We start from the raw sequence: 24,911 nt of genomic DNA, 5'->3' as shown, positions 1-24,911 counted from the left end.
TTTTTATTTATTTATTTATTTATTTGCTGGCTTTGTTTTGGTTTTTCCTCGTGTCTTCTCTCAAGCACAGCGCTCCAATTTAGATGAATGAAATTTATGTAGAATCACTGGTGTTATGATTACCATTATTGATCAATAACAAAAAGGGATCGATACGAAATGACAAGGTCACGGGATTTCCCTCCAACAGTCGCCTGTCTCTGTGCACTGTGCAGTAACCCAGATGTTATTTTCTCTCCCTGCATGTTAGTGGGAAACACTGCGCTCTCACTAACAATCAGTTGATTATCCGGCTCAGAATTAAATCTAAATTAAGATCAAACGCTTCAAAATAAAACAGCATTTTAATACATGAAAAAGAAAACAAAGGGAAAGAGGACAAAAATGGAAGCAATACTTTCTTTGAAACGAATTCTTTAAATTTCAAAATTTTGCACACATTGTAGAAAATAATTAATTCAATTTGCAAGTTTACATGTTAAGACTTGATTAAATCAAGGGGGTGACACTGTTTATTCTCAGTGTTAATGAGTGTTTTTATAATAACAGGGATTGTATTATTCAGATGGTGTTACTGCTGTCATTAGCCTGTTAGAGGCTTATTGTGGTCTTATGGTATTAGCAGGCAGAGAGGTGTGAGAAAGCACTGAAAGCAGACAGAGAGGGTCGGAGGAGGATTTGTGTTTGGTTGTGGGGAGCTTGAAGTGATCAGTAGGCTGTGACATAAAGGTTTGTAGCATCAGTGGGTCTGGTGCCCCCTCTAGTGAGGAACCTGGTTTCTGTCCCAACAACAAGCATCTATTGTCTGCAGGGGACAGCAGCAGCAGCAGGGACGGAGCAAAAATAAAGAAGGATCAGGTGGCTTTTAATGATCAGGTTGAGGGCAGATTATATTCAGTTTTGCAGGAATATTGTAACATAAACAGAGTTTAATGTTGCTGTTGAGGTTTAGTATGTCTGTGGTGAGTTTTTCAGCAAGATTTGATCATATTTGGTGTATTTAACAGAGCTGTTTTTATGTCCATTTGGATCTGTAGGTCTATTATTACAATAAGAATGCTTTATTTTCATGTTTGTCTATAAAAGGCACAAGACAAGTGCAAAACCTGATTTATTGTTAGATTATAAGCAGTGTGAACAGAAATAGTTGGGTCAAGGGAATTGCCAAATATTTTCAAACAGAAGCACTAACATGCAGTTAGTGTGAATCAGTAGAGAGATAACACCAGATCAGTGATGTAAATCTTTGTTTTTGCTTATTTCTCTGTCGCTTGACGTTAATGGGCCTCATTCAGTATATGATGGGTGGATTTGAGCACTGTGTCCATGTTTCTTTTCAAATTACTCTCCCTCTTTTAACATATGTTTCATTTTGAGCTCAGCATCTTATACTGTGCAGTTACAATACAATTTCCCATTTTGAATTGTGAATGTTTCTTAATCCATTAATTTAAGCTTGAAATACATTTTTAAAAAGTCTAAGAAATCACACAGATGATCAAAACAAAAAACCACATTAGAAGAACAAAAGCAGATTATGTATGCCTGTTTGATACAGAGAGAAATATATGGCACATAATTAGTGAAAGAATAATCTTGTTACATTAACAAGCCATCACAGGACTCCAACTGTTTATAAATTTGAGCTTTTGGAGCCCATGTGGATATGATCAGTGTCCAGTGAAAACCATGTATCTCCTGAATGTCAACCTGTCATGAGCCAAGAAAACCAGCCCTGTTTTCAGCTTTGTGACTAAACACATCATTAAGCCATGATAAAAAAAAAAAAATTAAAAATCTATTGAGTTTTTACATCAAATAGTAGAAGAAGAAGTTAGAGAAATTTACCAAAAAAAATCTAAAATCACAAATACTTAGATATACATGGTTTTCACTGGACAGCGGTAAATAATGATATTTTCTTCATCTCATAAAGTTGAAAAACTTTTTGAATCCATATGTTGTATAAGGTACGGTCAGGTTATAAACATCTGACTGTAAAACATGTAATGGAGGTCACTAGTAGGATTTATAACAAAATTTCAAAAATTCAATTATTTTCCATTTTTAAAAATCAAAGCAGCAGTTTGATCTTGGACAGCAGACATTCTTCACTATCAGTACTTGTTCATATCCTTAAGTAACAGACTTATTCAAGTATTTGAGCCTGCTTTCAGTTTCAGTGTGAAAACTCTTAATATTCCTAATTTTAGGCTTAAAATCTCACATAGAAAGAAAATGATGAAACTGAATCAAGTTGCATCATCCATCATTTATCAGAGCTTCAGGACATTGTTGATGCTCAGCAATTAATTTAAGCCATTGCTGCATTTTCAGAATCAATTTTATTTGACTCCGGTTGTCAGTGTAGCTCTCAAGATACAAATATAGACACACAAACAAAACAAAGCAGAGCAGACTAACACTTTGTACAGACAAGAGGGTTGAAAATAGATAAATTTACTGTAAACAACTAGACGCTAAACATACAGTATCTATACAGGTTAAATTATTGCTGAAAAATGTATATACAGTGGCTGTGGTCTGGTTGGTATATGCTGTATATAAGAAGTGCAAAATTGTGAAAATTGTCATTTTCAAATAATACTGTCAACAGGAACTAATTCTGATTAAGTATGTAGAAACAAGAAAAAAATTAAATTGCAGTTTACAGAGAAGTAAGTATTTGAAATAATGTAGAGTGATAATTCCCTTTGAAAACTTTCATTTTATTTCATGAAAACTATACGTATCTCTATTTGCTGATTTGAAGTTTTCCATTAAACTGAATTGAACGTTTGGATCGAATGCTTTGAGTTGAGAAAATTCTGCTTCCACATTAAGTGAAAGAACCTCTTTAAACCCACTGAGTTATCATCAATATACTGTCACAAAGCTGACATACACTCAAAACAAGGCTATTTTTCTTATTTCAAGAAAAATTTACATTTAGGAGATACACGGTTTTCATTGGACAGTGTATTACAGTAAATATTGATCGTGTAGTCTAGAGTCCGACATTATGTTTCAGTAAAATACGTTTACTTTAAATTAAATTATATACAGTTTGTTTTATATGTACCCATGACTCCCCGGACAGCAATATCCTGCTGAAACCAAGTAGACTGAAATGGATTCCTTTCAGTTTTTCGCTTTTATCATATTTGTGTGTTTTCTTTGAACCAGCACGCACTTTTTTAACAAACACACCCGATAAAATGATACAATGTACTATTAATTTAACAGACACAACCTATGTGGAGTGCACTGTGTACAGCCATTCCGAAATTATTCCTAAAAAGCGAGTTCTTGTGCCTGCTGTTTTATTTAAATGGCCACATTAATTCTATAATAATCTTAGAAATATACCTGACTCTGTTGTCATTGTATTTCATTAAGTATCCATCATTTTGCAGTTAAAAGATCAGATAAAATCTCACTGATTCCCAGGAGGGAGGTTTTGCATTACAGCAGCACAGGCCAGAGATCAGAGATACGCCTTAAAAATATATGCAAATAAGAAATAATACAGAATAGTCCAAATATATAGTTGTATAAAGTTTTTATTTACTCGTGAAGATAGATATTCTACAAAGTATAATATTGTATTTCTATAATATTTTTTATAGAGACACTTCAAATATCACCATAAGTTAATTTTATTTGTATTACACCTTTCATACACAATGACAGTTCAAGGCGCTTAACATCAGCATGAAATTCATCAACATGATAAATTGTTTTAAAGCAAAGTTTAAAAATGCAGAAACACAACCAAAAATGAACACCAAATCAAGCACACACACACACATTCACACAAAGAAGAAAAAAAGATAAAAAGTTGTAGAACAGTTGTCCAACCACACACTCAGTTGATAAATTGGTCAGTCATAAACCTGAGAAAACAGAAAGGATTTCAGTTTTCTTTTAAACAGTAGTGTCATTATATTCTGTATTAATAATTGTATTCAAATAGAGGTTGCCTTTATTTCCTATAGTGTATTAAAACTTAGGTAAATAAAACAAAATAATGCATTTTTTTCCTTCAATATATAATATTACTAAATTATTCCCAAAACTTTTAAGTCATTTTTATTATTCAATTCAAACAATAATTCATGATATCACCATAATAACAATGTAGCATTTTTTATTTCCTGTATAACCTCTATGATGTTCCTACTTTAAATCTTTAGTGTTTCAGTGTGTTTGTGGTGCTTTAATATTGGAAGAGTTTATGGAAATTGAATCATATTTAAAGTTACTTTAAAGAAAAACAAATCTGCCATTTCCATATGACACATCCCGCTGTAGTTTGTGATGTTTAGTTGTGATATCTGCTCAGTAGTCTTTCATACTTTGGTTGTGAGATTTATTGTGCTCATTTTAAATAGCGGCTGAAGAGTTCTGACAGTGAAAATGTAACATGGTTTTAAGAAGCTGAACAGTCTCTGCTGAATAGACTATTTAAAGACTAATCAATGCAAATAGGTGGCGTTTTAATGGAGATCCTTCTGAAAAACAGCCCAGCATGCACATCTGATTCTAAAAAAAAATTGATTGGTAATCTGTATTTGATTAGATTTGGTTGATAGATTTGGTTCGATTCAGACCTTCATATTTCCAATTGGTGCACATGCTCTCGTGGATGAGATCGTCTCGTCGTCATTTCATTAAGGTTTCTTTGATTTTCGGGGCTGATATTTGACGATACAGGTTCATAGGATATGACATGAGTGAGGGTGGATGGAGGGTGGAGCTGGAGGAGAGCAGGGTAGCGTTCATGTGATCTGTGCTCCCCTGTGTGTTGTAAAATGTCAGCGTGCAGACACACACTGCACAGCCTCGTACTAATACTGCTGTCTGATGGAGCTGCACTCATCTGCTTCTCCTCTGATAACCAAACACACTCGCTGGCTGCTGCATGTGGGATTCTGTTTTCTTTTTTAAAGAGTCCAACATGCATGAATCAAAGCTTAAATCAAGTTTTTTGTGCCAATACAATACAGTACTTGAGTTGTGGTACAATTAACAAAATAATTTTATATTTTTTTATCTTGTGTATTTATTTATTTTTTTCATTTAAGAAAAGAACTTGAAGCTGTCTGATTTACATGGTGTGTCAGCAATCAAAGAGTCAAGAGTCAGTTTTGTTGGCTAAAGCCAGGTGCTAGGCTACAGCATAGAAGCCAATTCTAAGCTAATTGGATGTAGGAGCTAACTCTGTTTATGGCTTTATCTCAAACTTTAGAAAGTGTTGTATCCAGTATATTGTGCTAACAGATGATTTAACTAAGCCATGTGCTTGTCAAAGACAAAAACATAATAATGTCATTATCTAAAGGAACATTGTGACATATTGGGAAGTCTTTGATATCTGGTTGAGGATGTGTTTAGCTAGCTTAGTACAGAGACTGAAAGCAGGAGCAACTAACTGAAATGTGAAAAAAAAAACTGCTTTCGATAACATCAAGTTTTTATTTGGGGAAATGATGAATTTAAAATGGAACAGATGGTGGAAAATGAGAAACAAAAACAAAACCAAACTAGCCAAATAGTTTGTTTTCTCTTTCAGATTTGCTTATATATGTTTTCATTTTCCTTTTCAATTACAGTTTTCAGTTTAACCATTTGGTTTCAAGCTTTTAATCTGAGCATTTACATTTAAGCGTTTCTATTTTCTATTTCAGCATTTGAAATGTCACTTCATTTTAAAATTGCTATTTCACAGTATTAATTTGCCATTTTGCTATTTAATGTCTCTTTTCAGTTTTTCTTCATTTAATTAATCTAGGACTAAAATATTGTAATAGTTTATTTGCCATTTTGCCTTTTAATTTTGCATTCCCCTTTTAATATTCATTTTAGGTAAATGATCCGCCATAGTTAGCTAACATGGTGTGTTTTTCTCTGTTAAGAGCTATGCTTGCGGTTTCTCCTTGCCTTCAGTCTTTGTGCTAAGCTAGGCTAAACATGTACCGGACCTATATCTCTATCATGTAAATCAGGAAGTTTGGCAGGTTTAAGATATTTTTAGATGAGAGCAGAAATATGAATGGTTTTCTTTCTTTCAGTTTGACTCCGGAACTGAAATCGGCGTCCTGTGGTTTTACTGATACTGGGTCAATATTGTCCAGGTTCTTACCTCTTTATGGCGTCAGAAACATGCATATAGATCAGATTGTTGTGAAGATATTCCTTACACTAGTACTTTGAGTTTTTCTTTTCCAGGCGCATTTCATTGCCCTCGCTTCTCTCCACAGTGGCTTTAAAATGACTGTAGCAACAGAAGGAGCTTCAATTCCTAGATCAACAACGCTACAAGCAAGCAATAGAGCTGAGGTCAGAGGTCAGAGCTGCAACACTCAGACAATAGATGGAGCAAACATTCCCCCTGACCCTGACACAAGCAGAGAGGAGAGACAGGAACCGCATGCAGGGAAAGAAAGAAATGAGAGAGCTGGGAGACAGGTTTATTGTCCGCAGTTACATTATCCACATTCATGCTCTGTATGTTTGCAACAATTATAATTATTATGTTTATTTACATAAGTGAAACACATTTCTCCCTCAGTTCTTTAAGGTTCTCTCTTTTAGTTTCCTTCCTTTCTCCACTTGTAGTCCTGCTAAGAGCTGAAAAAAAGCAAAAAGGACAAACATTCACTACTTCCAGCTTTTCATAGTTAAATAAATTCAAGTATTCTTTCTCTTAAATTCTAAATTAAAATTTGCTTTATTGGCATGACCATAATTACGCTATAGGGCCAAGAGTGTGTGGACAACCCTGTACATATAGGTCTGGAGATGTTTTTCTTTCAGTCAGCAATTCAAATAGATCTGGTGTTGTGCTCATAACAATCAACCAATCAGAGTTTTATAGGTGGGATTAAGAATGAAGATGTTGTCTTCCTTTAAGGCGACCTAGCTACCTCCACAAAGAATATTAACAGAAAAATGGTGAGAATGAGGTGAACGCAGCTGTACAGACTGAATAATTAAGAGAAATTAAATGCCAATTAATTCTAGTAGTTCCACTGAAGGGAAATCTTAATTCTACAGTATACATTGATTTTTAGACAATAGCGTGCAAACTGTGTGGCAGTTTGGTGAAGAACCGCCTTGTGCTCAGAGCTAGGACCATAAAGAAATGGGTCTGGAAGAACTTGACTGTTCGGCACAGAGCCCAGACCTCATCTCCATCTAACACCTTTGGGATGAACCGAAACCCGAGCTGTGAGCCAGGACTTATCACCCAACATCTGTGTTGGACCTCACTAATGCTCTTGTGGCTGAATGGAAGCAAATCCCTGCAGCCAGGTTCCAACATCTGGTGGAAAGCCTGAAACCAGGAGAATAGATGCTGTTATAGAATCAGATTGAAGCTCCTCGGTTTTGGAATGACATGTCCAACTATTATTGCTTGTCTTCATATACGTTAGTCCAGAGGTATCTGTTTTTTAGCTGGGTTTACAAGGTTTACAATATAATTGTAATAATACAAAATTCCTGAGAAAAAGACAACAAATGATATGCACATCACTACTACAATTAATGAAAAACGAATCTTTAAAAATCTCTCTAGCTGTCTCTGAGCTTTTCCTCCTCGCCTCCTCCTCCTCTCCCACTACCTCATTTTGAATCTGTTTCTTTCTCTCTCTATCTTTCTCCTTCCTGGGACCTGTCTCTCTCTCTCTTTCTCTTTCTCTTTCTCTTTTGGGGGGAGGTATTATGTGATCGTCGGGGGAATTGAACACAAGAGCAGAGGCAGCAGCGGCCCGATGAATTATTGATGGGAATCTCGGCGTGACCCACCTCGGTCTGCTCACTTCACTTCGTCTTCACCTCGCAGCCGGGTTAACCAGGCAAAATGGAGGGAGGGAGAGAGAGAGAGAGAGAGAGAGGGAGAGAAAGAAGGAGGAGTCCATTGTTTGGTTGGAGGACGCTGCCTGCTTGTGATTGCAGTGAATTATAGATGAAAAGAAAACAATGCCCAAGTCAGTGTTAGAATAGAATAGCTCATGTAAAAACAGGTGTGCAAATAATAGCGGTGGCATGAGCAAATAAATGCCGGGTAAAAAACATGTACTTAAATAGTTCACGTGGTAAATAGATATCGTCCATTTCTGTAGCACCAATACCATTGATACAACAGTTTATTCACTGTTTTCATTCAGTAATTAACTGCAACTGCTTCCACTTTGCTGTTTTTTTTGTCTACCGCTGTTAAGTTGCTGTCAGTGAAAGTCATGGGATTTTCATGGTAATAAGGGAACACGCCTCATTTATTTGTATTTAATAGTTTTTGGACACCAGTGGACATCTATCACAGTGGGATGAGATATATCAGGCTTTGGATACACACTTGTCAGGAGGGTCAATTCTTTGTTGGTTTTCATGGCAGTTGTTGACCTTGTTGAACTTTAATTGTCTTCTGTGTTGCAGAGCAGAATATTAGAGAAGAGCCCACTCAGCGTCAAATTGTGCTGAAAATCAGAATGACTGAACCTAAATATTTTCCATTTTATGCGTCCTGTTGCAAGCAGACGCACTGCATTATTAATGAGCTGGACTCTGCTTTATGACACACAGATTAACAGCAGTTACTCTGTGTGTGTGTGTGTGTGTGTGTGTGTGTACCTGGTCTTACAGTTTCAGACTGTGGGAATACAGTTTGTGTCCGTTTTCAGGGTTTCTGCTCTGACCTCTTGCATATTCGCAGGCTGCTATTGATCTGTAATAATGGATTTCAGGCTGCTGAGTGGAGACTTCTGATGTTTGTTTGTGTGTCAGCGTGAGAAGATTTGACAGGAACAGTTATGTACTGTCTTTCCTGTCAGGTTTCATAGCAGTTTTAGGAGTTTTGGAAACTGAGATGACAGTTTTGTTGGTATGTCTGTCTGACACTTTGGCTCAGAGTGAAATAACTGAGATCAAAATGACTTGAGATCCTTTTTTTGTGATGACAACTGTTACCGAGCACCTGCAAAGAATGTATGGTGGTGTGTGTTTCTCTTGGTTGCCTTTCTTCTTTTAACCAAGTAGTTTTTGTGCTACTTGCTTAACCAACCAAACTTAACGAGTGTTATGCACCAAAGTGTTATGGAACGCACTGACAAATCACTTATTATGTAGTTTGGGGTTGCTACTTTCTAAGTCTGTGAAGCTACAACATAAAAGACCTCCACTTATGATCTGTTCAGAGATCAATCAGAATGCAATAAAATCCTAGGTAGCCGAGCTAGCGCTAACAAGAGGTAATATTAGCCTAGTTAGCAAGGCATCCGTAAAGTGGCCTGTTGATGCCTTTGGCTGTCTGTCACGTGACCCTCACTTTGCACGTTGAAGTGGTCCCTCGAGAGTATGTCACCTAGCCTTTCCTTGATCTGAAACACACTATGTTTGTTAACAAGCCCGCCAGCTTTGTCTACCTAATTTGCATATTGAGATGTGTTCAGAATATAACAAGAGTGTTGATTAATAACAATGCAAAGGCACTGACTGCATCATATCCATTCAGCAAGAGCTCTTTATCAAATCTGAAACTCCAAACATCAGCCTTGTGCGTTCAGACTCTCTACAACCTTCACTGTAGCTCCCAATAAGAATATCAGAGGTATAGTGTAGTGATTTTTCATTAAGACTGTCCACACCAATTATGACGCCCGGGCGATGTTGGAGCGGTAGAGGACTGTTGCCGGGCCGACTGAGCCGCTCGGGTTCAGAGAAAATGGTCCTGTCGCCGTTTTATTACGGCGGTCAAATCAAACGTGACACCTGGACTCTGAGCTCATCGAGGCGGAGCGCTCAGAGAATACACACCGAACAATCAGTCAGAGCTACACAATACCACACACACACATCTGCAGGTAGGAAGCAGCAGGGAGGACATGAACACAACTCTGAACTGAAAGTCACAATCATGGTTCATAGTTTTTTACATAATTTACCCAATTTATTTTGAAAGTAGTGCATTAGTGGTAATATGTCACTACAGTAGTTTTTAAAAACTCATCTTTCTCAAATTAAAGACTGCATTTCCCATCAGTCCTGTAGTTTTGTGTGCCTCTGCTTCGGAGGCACACAAAACGTCCCAGAGGTGATTTTTCTCCATCAGTTTTTCTCTCCTTCCACCACTAGCTATCAACAGAAAGTCTCAATGCTCAGTTCAATGTGGAAGAACAGCGCCCCCTATTTGCTTTATGATGTAATGCATCATATAAATCAATTGTGTGTTAGTCCGCCACTGAAAATAGTGCCCAAAAATGCACGTCTTATTTGTTTACGTTTTTCTTAAATCTACAGTGACTAGCTGTTTTAAGAAATTACTGAGCCTTTTATTAAAAATTAAAAATGTATCTAAAATAGATATTTGGTAGCCATTGTTAAAGATGTATGTCCTCAGTAGGAACCAATTGGAGCTGAGTGCCACTGGCCGGATAGGGAAGTGTATTTAAAGATGGACTAACACACTGATAGATTTGTTGACAAGAGGAAAAAATAACACCTGCCTTATCCTTCAAACTGGGCCGAGCTGGCTCACGTGTTCATGCCAGAATGTATCAGAGTGCTGAAATTCCACTTAAACTTGGTCAGTTTGGTGAAGCTGATTAATACCAAAACTGCCAGCTCTTAACCCTGATGATGTCACAGTGATGTCATTAGATTTATCTCATTTTGAGCTTGGAAATTTTTAACTTTTTAACTGGGGATATGGAGTTTGAAAGACAGGTGTTTACCAGGCAGAGAAGGTCTAATGAAAGACACAATTGAGTGGCATTATGGGAAATGTAGGATCCAGTAGGGACTAAAACAAGGATATTTTTGCCATTCTTTTAGTAAAAATCTTTTCATGGAAGTACAATATTAAATCACCTTCCATTCCAAAGTTATAGTGGTCGGTTCACATGCACTTTAGTTAGCCTGCAGTGTTGTGCTTTTTACATTATTATTATCATAATTTTGGTATTATTCCATCGTTCTCTCTTTGTTTTTGTCTGTGCACAGTACAGAATGGGATAGTTTTGTGAAAATGCATTGTTTCACCAGGACCCCTCTTGAAAACAACATGACCCATGTTAAGGGGCTTATCCTGTGAAAGATAAAATATGGTACCAGTATGTATTTCAACATGGTAGCAGAGTGCTCAATCAATATTGGAGACTAGTAGCAAATTAGGTCAGACCTGACCCAGAACAGAGGAAGGATCTGAGACCTTGTTTTGGTCATGCAGGATGTAGGGACTTGTAGAACAGAGGATGATTATTTGTTCACGATATGTCTCAAACATTGATTTATTGTAATTGATTTACTGAAGTTTATATGAGGCACATAACAGCGACTTTAAACAGACAGAGCCCTCAATCCCTCCCCAATCCCCATCGAGCAGGGAATACTTCTCTGTCGCTATTTGTTTATTTTCTCAGTTTTTTTAAATGTATTTTTCCTTTGCATTCTCCTTCTGTCTTTGCTGTCTTGTTTCCTTCCTCTTGTCTCCCCTTCCTCCTCCAGGTTCATTAGTATTGGTGTCACAGCGCGGCTGAAATAACTCTGTCCGGGGGCGTAATGAACGACGACAGGCGGGACGGACCCGTCAGTCCCTAGGCAGGGTTTATGGTGAAAGACAGTGTTTAAAAAAAGGAAAATAAACACAAGGTCTGGTTTGACCTCGTGTCTGACAAACATCATGTATTTACCTGTGAGGATGACAAACAAACAAATAAATAATTTGATCTCTGTATTAGACTTGAATTATTATGATCATTATAACTATTATTGCTGTTATTATTATTATTAATATTATTAGTTGAAACATAAAACATCAACAATAAAATTTAATTAGAGCTTTTGATATATGTAATACATTAACTGATTGCCTGTTATTAATTATTATTAAAATAAATAATACAATTATATTTATATTAACACTCATAACAATTATTATTTATTGAAAAATCAAACAATGTCTTTATACAATGGAAATAAATTAATACATATAAAAATATAAATACATAAATTAATACATATATTTAACTTAATTATTATAATTAAAATTTTATTAATAAAACCATTAAATAAAAAAGAAAACAAATTATTATTAGAAGAATCAAAATAATGACACACCAAACCACATTTGAATCTTTCGTACTTCCGTCCAGTCTGTGTTTCTCTGTTTGCCGTTTCAGCCTTGAGTTCTCTGTATGTAAATGTGCTGATGTGTATCTATAACCGATCAATACTCTGATGGTCAGATACCGAGTCCAAACACAAACAAGGAAGTGGACGTATATTCTGTTTGTTGTTCTGCTCCTGTCTCTCCTCATGTTGTTGTTTCCTGTTATTTTTGGTTTTTCTTTCTCTGTCTGGGAGTCAGTATGTCTTTTTACAAAAAATGTGTGTGTGTGTGTGTGTGTGAAGCAGCAGTTTGGGCTCGGCTGTGCGTGTGGATGGATGATGTGGATCGATGGCTGTAATCCCGAGCAGATTAAAAGAGCATTAATACTGGCAACGATAACGTAAACGGTGCGGACCCAGATCTCCATTGATCTGCAGGAACCTGATCCAGACCAGTTCCTGGAAGAGATGGGGGAGGGGGTGTAGACAGAGAGAGAGAGAGAGGGGGGGGGGGGGGGGAGCTGACAGTGTAAAACAGAGAGAGAGAGAGAGACAAGCTGCATCTCGATGGCTCATGATAATAATAACAATAGTAATATGTAATATGTAATACGGCTAAAGGACGCAAACTGTCCTATAATTCAACCCTACCACCAAAAAGAGAACGTTGATATTGGCGACAGTGCAATGCAAGATATGAATGAATTGTCCCAAATTGAGTGTAATAAAAGGCCTTGAACAGACCTGCAGTTTTCTAGGAGATATGTGGAGCATAAAAACTAAATGCTGCTTGTCCATGTTTAGTTTTGACTGCGGGGACAGAAAGCAGACCTGTCTCAGATGACATGAGAGGTCTGGATGGTCCGTAACGTAGTAGCAGATCAGAAACCATTCAGCGCTTTATAAACCAACAGAAGAAGCCAGTGTGAAGATTTAAGAAGTGGAGTGAAGTGATCCACTCTGCTGGTGTTAGTGAGACTCTGCAGCAGTAATCGTCTTAATGTGGTTAGATTGTGGTTACAGTTAGAGCGAGTTACAGTTACAGTGATGAGATTGCAAACTCTTGTTCTCTGCATGAAAGCTGGACATGCTACACACTCATCTGCTACCAACTCTAACCCACCACCTCCTGCACTGGCACTGAACATTAGCATCCAATATGAATAATTCCTGGTAATTGTGTTGTTTGTGCTTGCAGTGTGTTTTGTTATGTTGCATATGTGTTACATTTATGAATGAAATATACTGTATCTGTTTCATTTCTTTGCAGAATTTTTTCTAAAAGTTGCACATGTATTGTCAAATCTGTTACAGTTACTGAGAATAAATACGTAATTAAATTACAGTTTTAATCAAAATGTTGGTGATTACAAAGGGGTCACATCTGGATATATTATTTTCTGTGAAAAGCTTATATGTAGAATATAACATTCATTCTGTTGCTTTGCATCTTTTCGCTGTGCAGGAATGTCTTCTTTTGGCATATTTCCGGACAACGCAGGTCAGCAAAGCTGTTGGGACAAATTTGAGTGCAACACCATCAAGGGTAGGATGGCTTACAAGGAGCTGTCTGTATGTCTAGACAGGCTCCATTTATTTGGCGGTATGAGCTCAAATTGTGAGGGTTGTTCTTGATTGGTTCTTTGTTTGAATTTGCTACGCCTCTTGTCTGAGTCACAGTTTGTTGTTTGTGATCTACATACGGGTGATTTGTTTCGGTGGTTGTGCTTTAAAATCAAAATATTCCAATCTTAATTCAAGTTATATTGAAGAACTTTTAACAAAAGTTTGACAGTAATCAATGTTGAGGTCTGTTGTCAGGTTTACTCTGCCTGCTTTAAATTGATGTTTATAGGACTTTTCAGCTTTATTGCTCAGTTTAAAACAAAGTAATCAAATATAATAAATGACATAACTTTGACAAAGTAATTAAGTTATATTACTTATTAATTTTTTAAAAGGGTAACTAGTAATCTGTAACCTATTGTGTATCAAAAGTAAGCCTCCCACGCTGAAACTGACTTGATGTTGCCTTCATTTGCTTGTGTTTTGTCTGTTCGCTTGTGATGCAGTTTTTGCAGCACAGTGCACACAAGTTCATCAGTGTGTCTTTGTAAATTATGTGGTGCTTGGAGCTTGATGATGGGGCTAGTTGATGAACTACTGTAGCTGGCGAGCTAACTGCTAACATGCTATGCAGCCAGGAACAAACTAGTGAGTCGCAATAGTTCTCCAAGTTAGGTGGCAGCTATTTGAGATGTATTTGTCGTATCGTCTCCTGTCTCATAACTGTCTGCAAATCATTCTTCTTTTGTGGAGCAGTTTATAATCCTGCAGAGCATACAGTAGTTATAAAATTGGATGGTGCCAAGCTAATTTGATAGCTTCCTGTTTTTTAATCTTCAAATTCACGTTAAAGTTCACCAATATTGAACTCCACATGAAAGATTTGTGCTCATTTACTCAGATCCATTGATCGCTGTGATTCCACTGAAATGAATTGATTTGATTGCAGAATTTCTCTGTTTTTAATAGTGGTGTAATCGAGCCTTTACACAGAACTTTGCAGTTATGTGCTACCTCACTCATGTGGAAGCTGAATGAATGTGTTTCTCTCATGCTTTACGGTCTATGTATAATTTTACTTAGTTTACTTTAATTATAAAGTAAAATTTCATCCTATGTTGAATTTGGATGTTATTTATATTCCTTCTCCAGGTTGGTACTGACATAGATACTTTTTCTTTTAGTTTTGGGATGGTGTGTGGGTTTTGTTATCTCACCTACAGAGTTTGTATTTCTTTAGCTGACCTTTTGTCTTATCATTTGCACTGTTTGTGCTGATAAGTCAAAACCAAACCTGAAATCACCAAGACAACAGAGCAGATTTTGAGGGTCAGATTGTTTTTATTTTTCCACCATGCTCACCTCCTGAAGGTTTGGTGGTAAAAGCATTAAAAGCAGCTCCAGTTTGATGTGTATCAGACAGATGGGTTTGAGGGGAATCCTCCTCTATTTGATTGGGCCACATAACTGGATTCATTTAGCTGAATCTGTCTGTTATTGGATTATGTTTCATATTGGATGGATGGGATCCAATTGTAGATATTACAGCCTTTAATGGAGACAGGTTTACCAGGAGAGAGTGGGCAGAAACACGTTGCAGAAAAACGATAAAGACAGAAACAAAGAATTACAGGGAATAAAACAGAAATAAATCAATTTAATTAACAATAATTTATTGAATAAATATAAAAACATATAATTAGAATGGTATATTTATAAGGAATATTGTAATTTATTTTGGCTGTTACATTTGGCACCAGATGTGTTATGTATTGTAAGAATGGAAGACGTAATAAGCTGTACCTAAAAAACAAAAAGTCAAACCAAATAATAAACTATAAGCATGACTATAAACATGGCCAAAAGTATGTAGACACCCCCTCTCCTCTTTATTTAGCGCCTTCAGCGTCTTTCATCTCTGAGCTGCTTTTCATCTCTCAGAGCAGGAAACCTGATCAACTTGTATCGCCTGCCGCTGATCGTTTGGAGACAAGCACAGCGGCGAGCAGTTTGCCAGGATGTCCGTTTATAGCTGCCCAACCTTCTTCTGATCAATCACCGATTACAATACAATCTATTGATTGGAGAATATTATCTCTCTGCCCGTGTTTGTTCTCTGCTGGAGCTGTGTGTGCTAGGAGACAGAGCGGCGATGGCTTCATGCTGCCAAAAAACACTGCTGATAAGAAAGAGTACTGAGAGTTTGGTTAACTCATCATCTATTAGTCTTTGTATGTGTGTGTGAAACAGAGCTTCCCTCTGACTTATCCACACTGTAAACATTCAGCAGGTTAAAGGTTACTGACTGTTTTCCCTGAAGCTTTTCAAACTTTCTATCCAGAGACGATGGCTTCTAAAATCAAACTTTTCATTATTTTTACTCCCGTTTTTAACCGGCTTATGTCACTACATGTCTTAGCCAAGAATGCCATATATGGTTATTTTCAGAATATACTAGGCTACTTAGAAATGCCATAACGTGACATGTCAGTGGTTCAGTACACGTACAGAGTCAGTGTTCCAAGGAAATGTGAAACATGTTGATGAGACATGTTTCTATAATTATTTTCTTGTCTTATTTATATTTGGGATATTCTGAATTTGGCACATCATGCTTTGTGGAATGCAAACAGGAAAGATAATGTTGCCACGGTGTCAGTGGCTGTGTCCGAAATCACTCCCTACAGGCATATAGCAGACATTTAATCTGTGACCCAAATCCATACTGCATACTAACCATATACATTTTTTATACAATATATTTTAGTATGCATAATAACAGTTTTGATTTTATTTTATTTTGTAACCTTACCGTGTGAAGATGTGTAGAATGGATTTGGGACACAGCTTGAGACAAGCACAGGTGTTATTAATAAAATGAACGATCCGTTCTATTCAAATGTCCCAGTAAACCACAACAGTGTGACAGTTAATTAATTATTTACACCTGTGCTTTTTACTAACACATCAAAATGAAAGGCCTATTTGTTACCTAGTGCAACTATGTTTAGCCCCGGCAGTGTCCCACAGTGGAGCAGAGGTGATGCTCATGACATGCACACTACCTTTTGCTGGAAATCCAGTGATTCAATCCTGTATTGTATTGCAACAGTGTTCTTGTGTGCATTATTTACTTTCTTTATTCTTATTTATTAAATGAGTTATAAAAATAATGTTTTACTACAATTATTATTGTATTTCACATTTAAAAATAATTTCACGAGATGATGAAAGGAATAAAAAAAGAAAAAACATTTGCTGCACAAAATTATCTTGATTTTTTTCTTAATTTTCTGTCATTTTAGCAGTTGTGTTCTGAAATCCTAAATCTTAAAGCTTTTAAAAACCCTTAAAATGAAAATATCTGAGCAGGAAAAATCAAAAAAAATGTTGTTTTTGTAATAATATAAAGTTTGTTTATCAGCCTCTCAGCTGATGAGCAACAGATGAAAACTAAAGTAAAACACAACTGAATGAGACAAAATGAAACACGAGAGAAGAAGACAGAGAGCGAGAAAGAGAGGGGTGGATGACATCAAACTCCTCTGAGGCCATTTCCTCATCAGCTCAATGACATCACTGAGCCACCAGCGGCTGTGATTGGTCAGCTCCTTTCTCCTGGTAAACAAGTGGAGATACATTACAGTGTGTGTGTGTGTGTGTGTGTGTGTGTGTGTGTGTGTAAGTGGGCAGAGAGACCTTTGTCCGGTGATGTCACCACATACTGTGTGGACATACAGATTATACACTGATAAAGCATCTTTCTGCACACGCACACACACAGTGATTCGGTGATTGCATCCTCTGAATACTGGCTCTCTCTGTCCCTCTTTGTTCCTCGCCACATTCACTCATAAAAACCGATTTATCCGTTCTCTCTTTGTATGTGATATAGTGCAGTGTGTCATGTACTCAACTAAATATCACTAGAAAACACAAACCTTACATTTTATACTAAAACAACACCTCTAATGCTTTAATGCTCAGGTTGAATGTGGACAACAGTAAAGGGTTAAATGTTGCTCCTGATCCTCACTGTGTTGTTACATTAATGATTACGGGGTTTAATAGCTAAATTTCACAGGATGAGGTTTTTTTTTTCTATCTAAACCAACAATGTGTTGGTCGGTCACTCATCACTTTCTGACTTCCCTACCCTGCCTGTGGCTCTCAAGCTCATTGGCTCCTTTTAATATTGATCAAATATTTTAAAAAATGGGTCACAAATGTATAATATCTTTTTTTAAAGCTCAGTAATTCCTTAAACAGTTGGGTAGTGTAGTTTTTAGGAAACGTTACAGGAAACAGGAGTAAATTGAATGTGAATTTGTTGGGGACTACTTTAAGAAGCGGATTAATACACATTTAGTGCTCTAGTGAGTATTTTTGGCAGCAGGACGGTGCATGTTGAATTGAGTCAAGGCTTTGATACACACACACAATGTTTATTAGGATCAGTTCATTGTTGGTCTTTTCATGGGATTTTTTGACAATGACAAAAAACAAAATATCACCAAGTTTATCCTTTAAGGTATATATAAGATGCTGGTGCCTGTTTTAATGGATGTAGAATCACGTTTTCTTCAGTCTGCATTCAGTACATTTAATTTCTGAATAGTGCAGAAACTATTAGTTGATTAATTGATTAACCAACTGACAAAACGTTAATTAATTTTGAAAATTAATCATCAATCGTTCAAGTCATTCTTGCAGGTCAAAGCTACTCAGATGCAGATTTGCTGCTTTTCTAGGATTCATATGTATCTTTGAATGTCTGTTGAGTTTTGGACTATTGACAATGTTGACAATGTTGACAGTGTTGACAATGTTGACAATGTTGACAATGTACATAGACTGAAGGTCTAATTTTGGTCTCTGGAAATAGAGATGACAGGAGTTTGTCATTAGGTTTTAGTTGCTCCCTTGTTTCTCAGCTGATACACATATACTCCAAAGATTGGGAGAAATCAGAATATAACTATTCTTATAGTTTCATTCATGCTCTTGGTTACTACTGTATGTTTGTGTGTGTGTGTGTGAGAAAGAGAGAGAGAGAGAGAGAGAGAGAGAGAGAGAGAGAGAGAGAGTCTTTTGTCTGTTCCATTTCCGGTTATCAAAACGGAAAGAGGAAAGCATCATGGTGCATTAAGCACAACCACACTCACACTCACACTCATACACACACACACACACACATGCATACACAAGCACAAGTGCTGATTGCTACGTGCTAAAATGCTGTGTGTCTCTACATACATCTGTGTGTGTGTGAGTTTAAGTGCTGAGATATTATGCATCAAGTGTGTTTGCCAGGCTGCCATGCTGAGCTGAAGTCTGCAGACTGTAATATACTACAATATTCCAACTGCTGTACCACAAGAAATATTCAGTTTTTCCCAACTGCGTTTTGGCCGACATTCCTCTAAGTTCTGATAACATAGAAGTTACTCACCTGGCTACATCATTGTAGATACATGGTATTAATGTTGCAGGACACGTTTTGGCCTTTTGGTTTAATAGAGTGATATAAAGTTCACGACAGCTGAGATGCTTGTTAAATAAGCACACAATAACTTTTATACCGAGACTGTTGCAAAGCGAGTTAACCACTAACACATCCTGTCCACTTGACGTACTGTTTTTACAGTAATAAAACATAAAAAAAGACTCAGGCAGAAGCTGTGGAGACTTGCAGTGATCAGTCACCAGCAACAGTTAGTCAGTCAGTGAGTGAGCCCATAATGGTAGCTGCATCAGAGTATCTGGATGCAAATTGAAATTGGACCTGCCCTGTTCAGAACCAGAGACGGAAGGCAGAATTAGATTACATTTAACAGTTGTGATTATTTTGGGAAAAAAGAGTCACTTGTGACATCACGCCGACATCACGTACTGAACATTAACAATGTAACGATGTCACAGCTGATTAATGATTTAATCAAAGCATCGCTCAGCCCTGCCGGCTCATGACGGAGTGTCGAAGCACCCAAATGTGGCGCCACACACAAGCAGTGAAGTGTATGTTGAAGGGCGACTTTACTACTTACACTGCACTTATATGCCCTCTGTGTAATGGATACCGAGGCTTAAGTGGTAATGGTGCAATAAAAAAAGATACAGGCAAGGAGGAAAGAGGGAGGGAAGAGAGAGTAAGAAAGGTAGGAGGGGCAGAGAGATGGAGAGAAAGGAGAGGCAAGGAGACAGGAAGAACGAAGAAAGATGGAGGAGAAGAAAGAGTGAGGGAGGAAGAGAGGAAAGGAAAGACAATGGAGCAGAGAGTTACTGTAAAGACATAATGGAAACAAAAGACAGATGATGAAAGAGAAAACGAGGAAGGAGACAAAAGGTGACGGATGAGACAGAGAAGAACAAAAGACAAGCCGGAAAAGAAAAAAATGATAGAGAAGAGAGATGAAGGAAGAGCGAGAGGAAAAGAAGATGATTGAGGAAATAGTGATGAAAGACAAAAGAAAGAAGCGGCAGTAAAATACAAAATGTCTGAGACAGAGAGACATAAGAGATGGTAGATGCAGAGAGAGATAGAGCTCTCTAGTTGATGGTGGCCCTTTGTGCTATAAATCCTTTTTTCTTACAGAATGAAGCCTGTAGAGTCCTGACAGACTGCAGTATCATCTTATGGCTTTATATTCAGCTATATTGACTCCCAAACTCATACCTCTCTTTTTTAATCTGTCTGTGGCAGTTTGTCTTTACTTCTCAGTCTCTAGCTCTTCATCTCAATCGCCCATGCTCTACCTCTTTCAATGTGTGTGTGTGTGTGTGTGCCTGTCTCATTTCATTTAGTGTTTCCCATCTGTAAACACTCTTTATTCAAAAACAGAATTGAGGTTAATCTTATAGTCACAATTGTCTTAATGTTTTGGGGGGGGGGGGGGGGGGGGGGGGGTTTCTGAGCTGTCACATAATGTCATACTTTTGTGAGTTGCTCCTCAATTGAAACCAGAACCTCCAGTTTCTGTTCCAGAAGTAAGAAAACCTCATTCAAAATCACGTTTGTACATTAACACATATTACTAAAAACTCTACAGCATCATCTTACTCAACAGTTTGTCATGTGGTTCACTCTGCCTGTGTAGAGAGGGTTCACATGATTTCACAACAGTATGTATTTTTAGACTTAGAATTACTACTAATAGCCTCATGATGATACCTCTAAAGAATAATTATAATCAGTATAAATATCTGTATTATTCCCACTGAAGAATGTGGAGTTGTAGTTTCTAACAACGACTACTGGAGAATAATGAACATGATCATTTGTAGGTATTCTGTCTTGATGCTGGTATGAATATTTCTATTGAACTAGCTCTTTATTAGAAATACACTATCATCAACACAGATTTTACTGTTCATAGTTGTGATAATCACACTAGTAGTGAGTTGTGCTGATATTAATAAGGATTGTACTGATATTAGTTCTTAGTATTGGTCACAAATTGTAATTGTTTTACACTTTCTCACTGTGACCACTGAAAGGCAGACCCAAATAACATTGTCTTTAAAAAACAATGTTACGATATTTATTTGATATTTCTTCTTTAAGTGGCCTTTTGTTCTGTTATTGTTACTGTTAGATGTTTTAATTGTGACCTGCCAAGGGACTGCAGATGAAAATTAGCTGTAAACTAACTCTGGTAAAGTACATCAGATGGTAACATTTATGTTTAATAATCCTATGGTCGTTCTTACTACAATGGCTAGATAGCATAAACGTAACTATAGGTCATTTTTTGCCAGCTGAATTTTAGACATATACTATTGTTTAATTATGAGGATGTGCTGCTCTGTTTGTAAAATTAAATCAAATGAAGCTCACTGGCTCACTAATTTCCTTTCTTTAAACTTTAACTGTTAATAATACTCATTATTTCTACAGTATATCACAATTCATGCATTTAATGCAGCATAAACTGCTGTACATAAAAGTGGATAATTAAAGAATCCAATAGGTTGGTGAGCTGATAGTTTCTCTTTCATCGCCTTTGCTAATAACTAAAATCTCAGTTTTATTTTGATTCAGCTGTAAGTTCTGACTCATCAATATATCATATCACAAATGAAGGATGCCAAAAAGTTGTCGACAGGACAATCTGGACATACAGAGATATACAGCAGGGTATCATCTGCATAGCTATAGAAACTGATGTGCTTTCTTATAGCTGAGTGGTAACATATACAGGCTGAAAAGAAGTGTGCCTAAGATACAACCCTGAGGGACACCACATGAAAAATCTATTTTATCTAAGGAGAGGCCAAGTGAACTATCAACTAGTTATGTGGTGACAGGGATTTCTCAAGTGTTGCATTACAACTGCAGCAAAAGAATTAGTCAATTAATTTATTGACAGAAAATATATTTGCAACTTTTGTTGCAAAAAGGCTCAGGGGATGTGACAGGGATGGAGTCCACACAACAGTTTGACTTATCAAACAACTACATTTAAGTAGGCTTTAGCTAAACTTTGAAATGTTACATTGTGGGAGTTCTCTTCCCTCCATGTTTCTCTGTTCGTCCCTTTCTATCCCTCCCTGGCTGTATTCTCTCCCTCATCCCCTCCATCATCTTCCGTATTGATATTTTCTCCCCTTTGTTTCCTCCACTTCTCTCCATTTTCTCTCTGCATCACCCTCCTCCTTTCTTCCTCTATTTCTCATCCTTCTTTCTTGTTATCTAAATGCTTCTCATCATCCCTTCTCTTTTTCTGCTTCCTTTTCTCTTCCACTATCTATCTTTTCCACTCCATTTCCACCTTCTCTCCCCATCCTCAATCCTCTCTGCTCTTAGTTCTCTGTGTATCTTTATTCACTTCAAATGGCTGCTTCAATAAAACATCACCTTGATGTTTCTATTGATGTGTAGCAGCCCTTGACTATTTAAACCCGTGTAAAATGCATTGATGTGTTTTCTGAGTGTTAGCAGCTCTTGAGGCTCAGCACTTGACTCAAGCCTCCATACAAGTGAACAGAGAAAAGGCTTCAAGCTGGAATAATGCCTCTCAGCTGCCATATTGGTAGACTTGACCTCTTGGTCGGTAGTGGTGGTGAACAGCTGATTGTGTGTTTTAAATGTGCGTCTTGTGTGTGGTTAGGTAGGTATGTGGTTATTTCTGTTTCTAACTGGAAAAAGATCATTTCATCTGTGATGTAGCCTGGTTTGCTTACATCTTCAAATGTTTACAGCATTTTAAAAAGGTCTTCGGACAGTTGCAAAAGCTGTTCTGAAGTTCAAACTTAGCATAGTTATAACATGTTTACTAAGTGGAGATTCACACATCACTAAATTAAAACGGATTTCACGCACAAGCAGTAATTTTCAAATTGCTGGTGCAACCAAGTCCTTTGTTACTTTTGTGAATGGGTCAAAATTACAGCAACACTTGTATGAAGAACAGCTTTACTGTTGCTACAGTTTTAACCTCTTAAGACTCTTTCCCTTCCCCATGCACCTTGGAGGAAATCCCTACTTTTCTTTATGGCCTAATTCTGCACTTATGTCATGTTGGAGTTACCGTAATTACTAGTTTCAGACTTAACATAATATACAGTATACTATTATAATTACTGTTCACATCTATAGGCTATATAAGTTATAATCACGACTGTGAAATCTGAAAGCTCCACTATATCAACTTGGTGTTCAATAAAATGTGACTGAAAAGGCAAATGAACACTGATCTCTCACATCAGCAAAAGGCAGTTGTTTAAACCCAAATTAAATAGACATGGTGTTATACTGTCAATACACTGTATTTTTAACCCTCACACAACCAATTCTGCAATCATACAACCATGTTGAATTGTTTGCTGACATGAATACTCACAGGCTGTAAACATGGGAGTCTTAGATCCATCCATCTCATATGACATGAACTCGTCAATGACTATGATGAGAATGATTGTGATGATAATGAGCATAGTTACAGTTGAGATAACAGTGATTATGACAGTGATGACATGACTGTGATAGATGGGTGAATAATTGTGGTGACAATGTCTGATGATGATTGTCAAGAGACTGATTGTGATGAGAATAACACTGCTGAGGAGGTGGACTGAATTTTTTTCATCTTAACTCTTATTACTATTTTCTTTATGTTGTGTATTCTATGTTATTAATACTGTAACACTGAAACACTGAGTTTCACTATGAATGAAAAGTGCGGTACAAGTTAATTTATTATTATTATTTATTATTATTTTATTATAATAGTTGTGAGTATGAGCAGAATAGCAAATAACAGTGACTGGACGTATTCTTGTCATGTGACAAAGAGTGATTGTGACTGGCAGATAGCTGGGATGATAATGAGGTAGATGATGATGATGACGAGAGTGACCTTATCTGTAATGAGAATTTCTGTGATGTGATGAGGATGATTTTGAAGCTGATGATAACAGCAGTTATTGTGTTGTGAGTGATTACACTGGTGATGACTTTGAGCACAAAGAAAATGATGCTGATGAAGTTGTCAAAGAAATAGTTCAGCATTTTGGGGGATAACTTTGCTCGTTTTCTTTCTGAGAGTGAGAAGATCGATTTCAAATTTTATGTCTGTGTGTTAAGTACAGAGATGGAGTCAGGAGGGGGTTAGCCTAGCTTAGCATAAAGACTGCAAGCAGCTGGCCTGAGTCTGTCCAAAGTTTAAAAATACACCTACCAACACCTCTAAAGCTGTGTGCAGCAACTCTATAAAGATAAGATAAAGCTCTCCAATGTGAAGTATCTAAACACAATGATCTGAGCAAGAACTTTGCCTCAATAATAGTAATAATAGTTATATAATAATAAGAGTATAAAACTAGCAAAATTATCATTTTAATCAGGAACAATTTTGACACATTTTGGTCAGTACCAAAAAAGTACTGTGGTTTAATTCAAAGTCCAAATTAAGATACTAATTATTGAGACGATAATTAGTATCATGTTAAATATCTTAAATAAGTAAGATGCTTTTATGTAGATTCTAATAATGGTTATACAGATAATGATAATGTAATGATGACTGTGCTGATGGGGGGAATAATTATGATGACTGTGATTGTAGGTTTAATTTCCATGATGTGTATAATAATAAAGATGAGGGAGGCAAACTGTGACAGAGCAACACGACAGCTGACTCACACAGAGTGAAAAAAGATTCTCTGTATTTTCTGCTGATCTCGTTTGCAGTTGGAGACGCATTTAGCAGCTCACTGATGTTTACGATAGAGAC

At 36.9% G+C, this 24,911-nt stretch overlaps 1 protein-coding gene across 1 annotated transcript in view; it reads left to right on the top strand.

The window, feature by feature from the left end:
- The window catches only part of onecut2 (one cut homeobox 2), a 33,166-nt gene that overhangs the window by 1,595 nt on the left and 6,660 nt on the right, over positions 1 to 24,911 (top strand). The gene's annotated exons all lie outside the window — the stretch shown is intronic.

This window comes from Thunnus thynnus, chromosome 19 (genome assembly GCF_963924715.1).
Source record: "Thunnus thynnus chromosome 19, fThuThy2.1, whole genome shotgun sequence".
Classification (NCBI taxonomy): domain Eukaryota; kingdom Metazoa; phylum Chordata; class Actinopteri; order Scombriformes; family Scombridae; genus Thunnus; species Thunnus thynnus.
The sequence above is the reverse complement of the archived record's forward strand: the minus strand, read 5'-3'. Positions and strand labels throughout refer to the sequence as shown.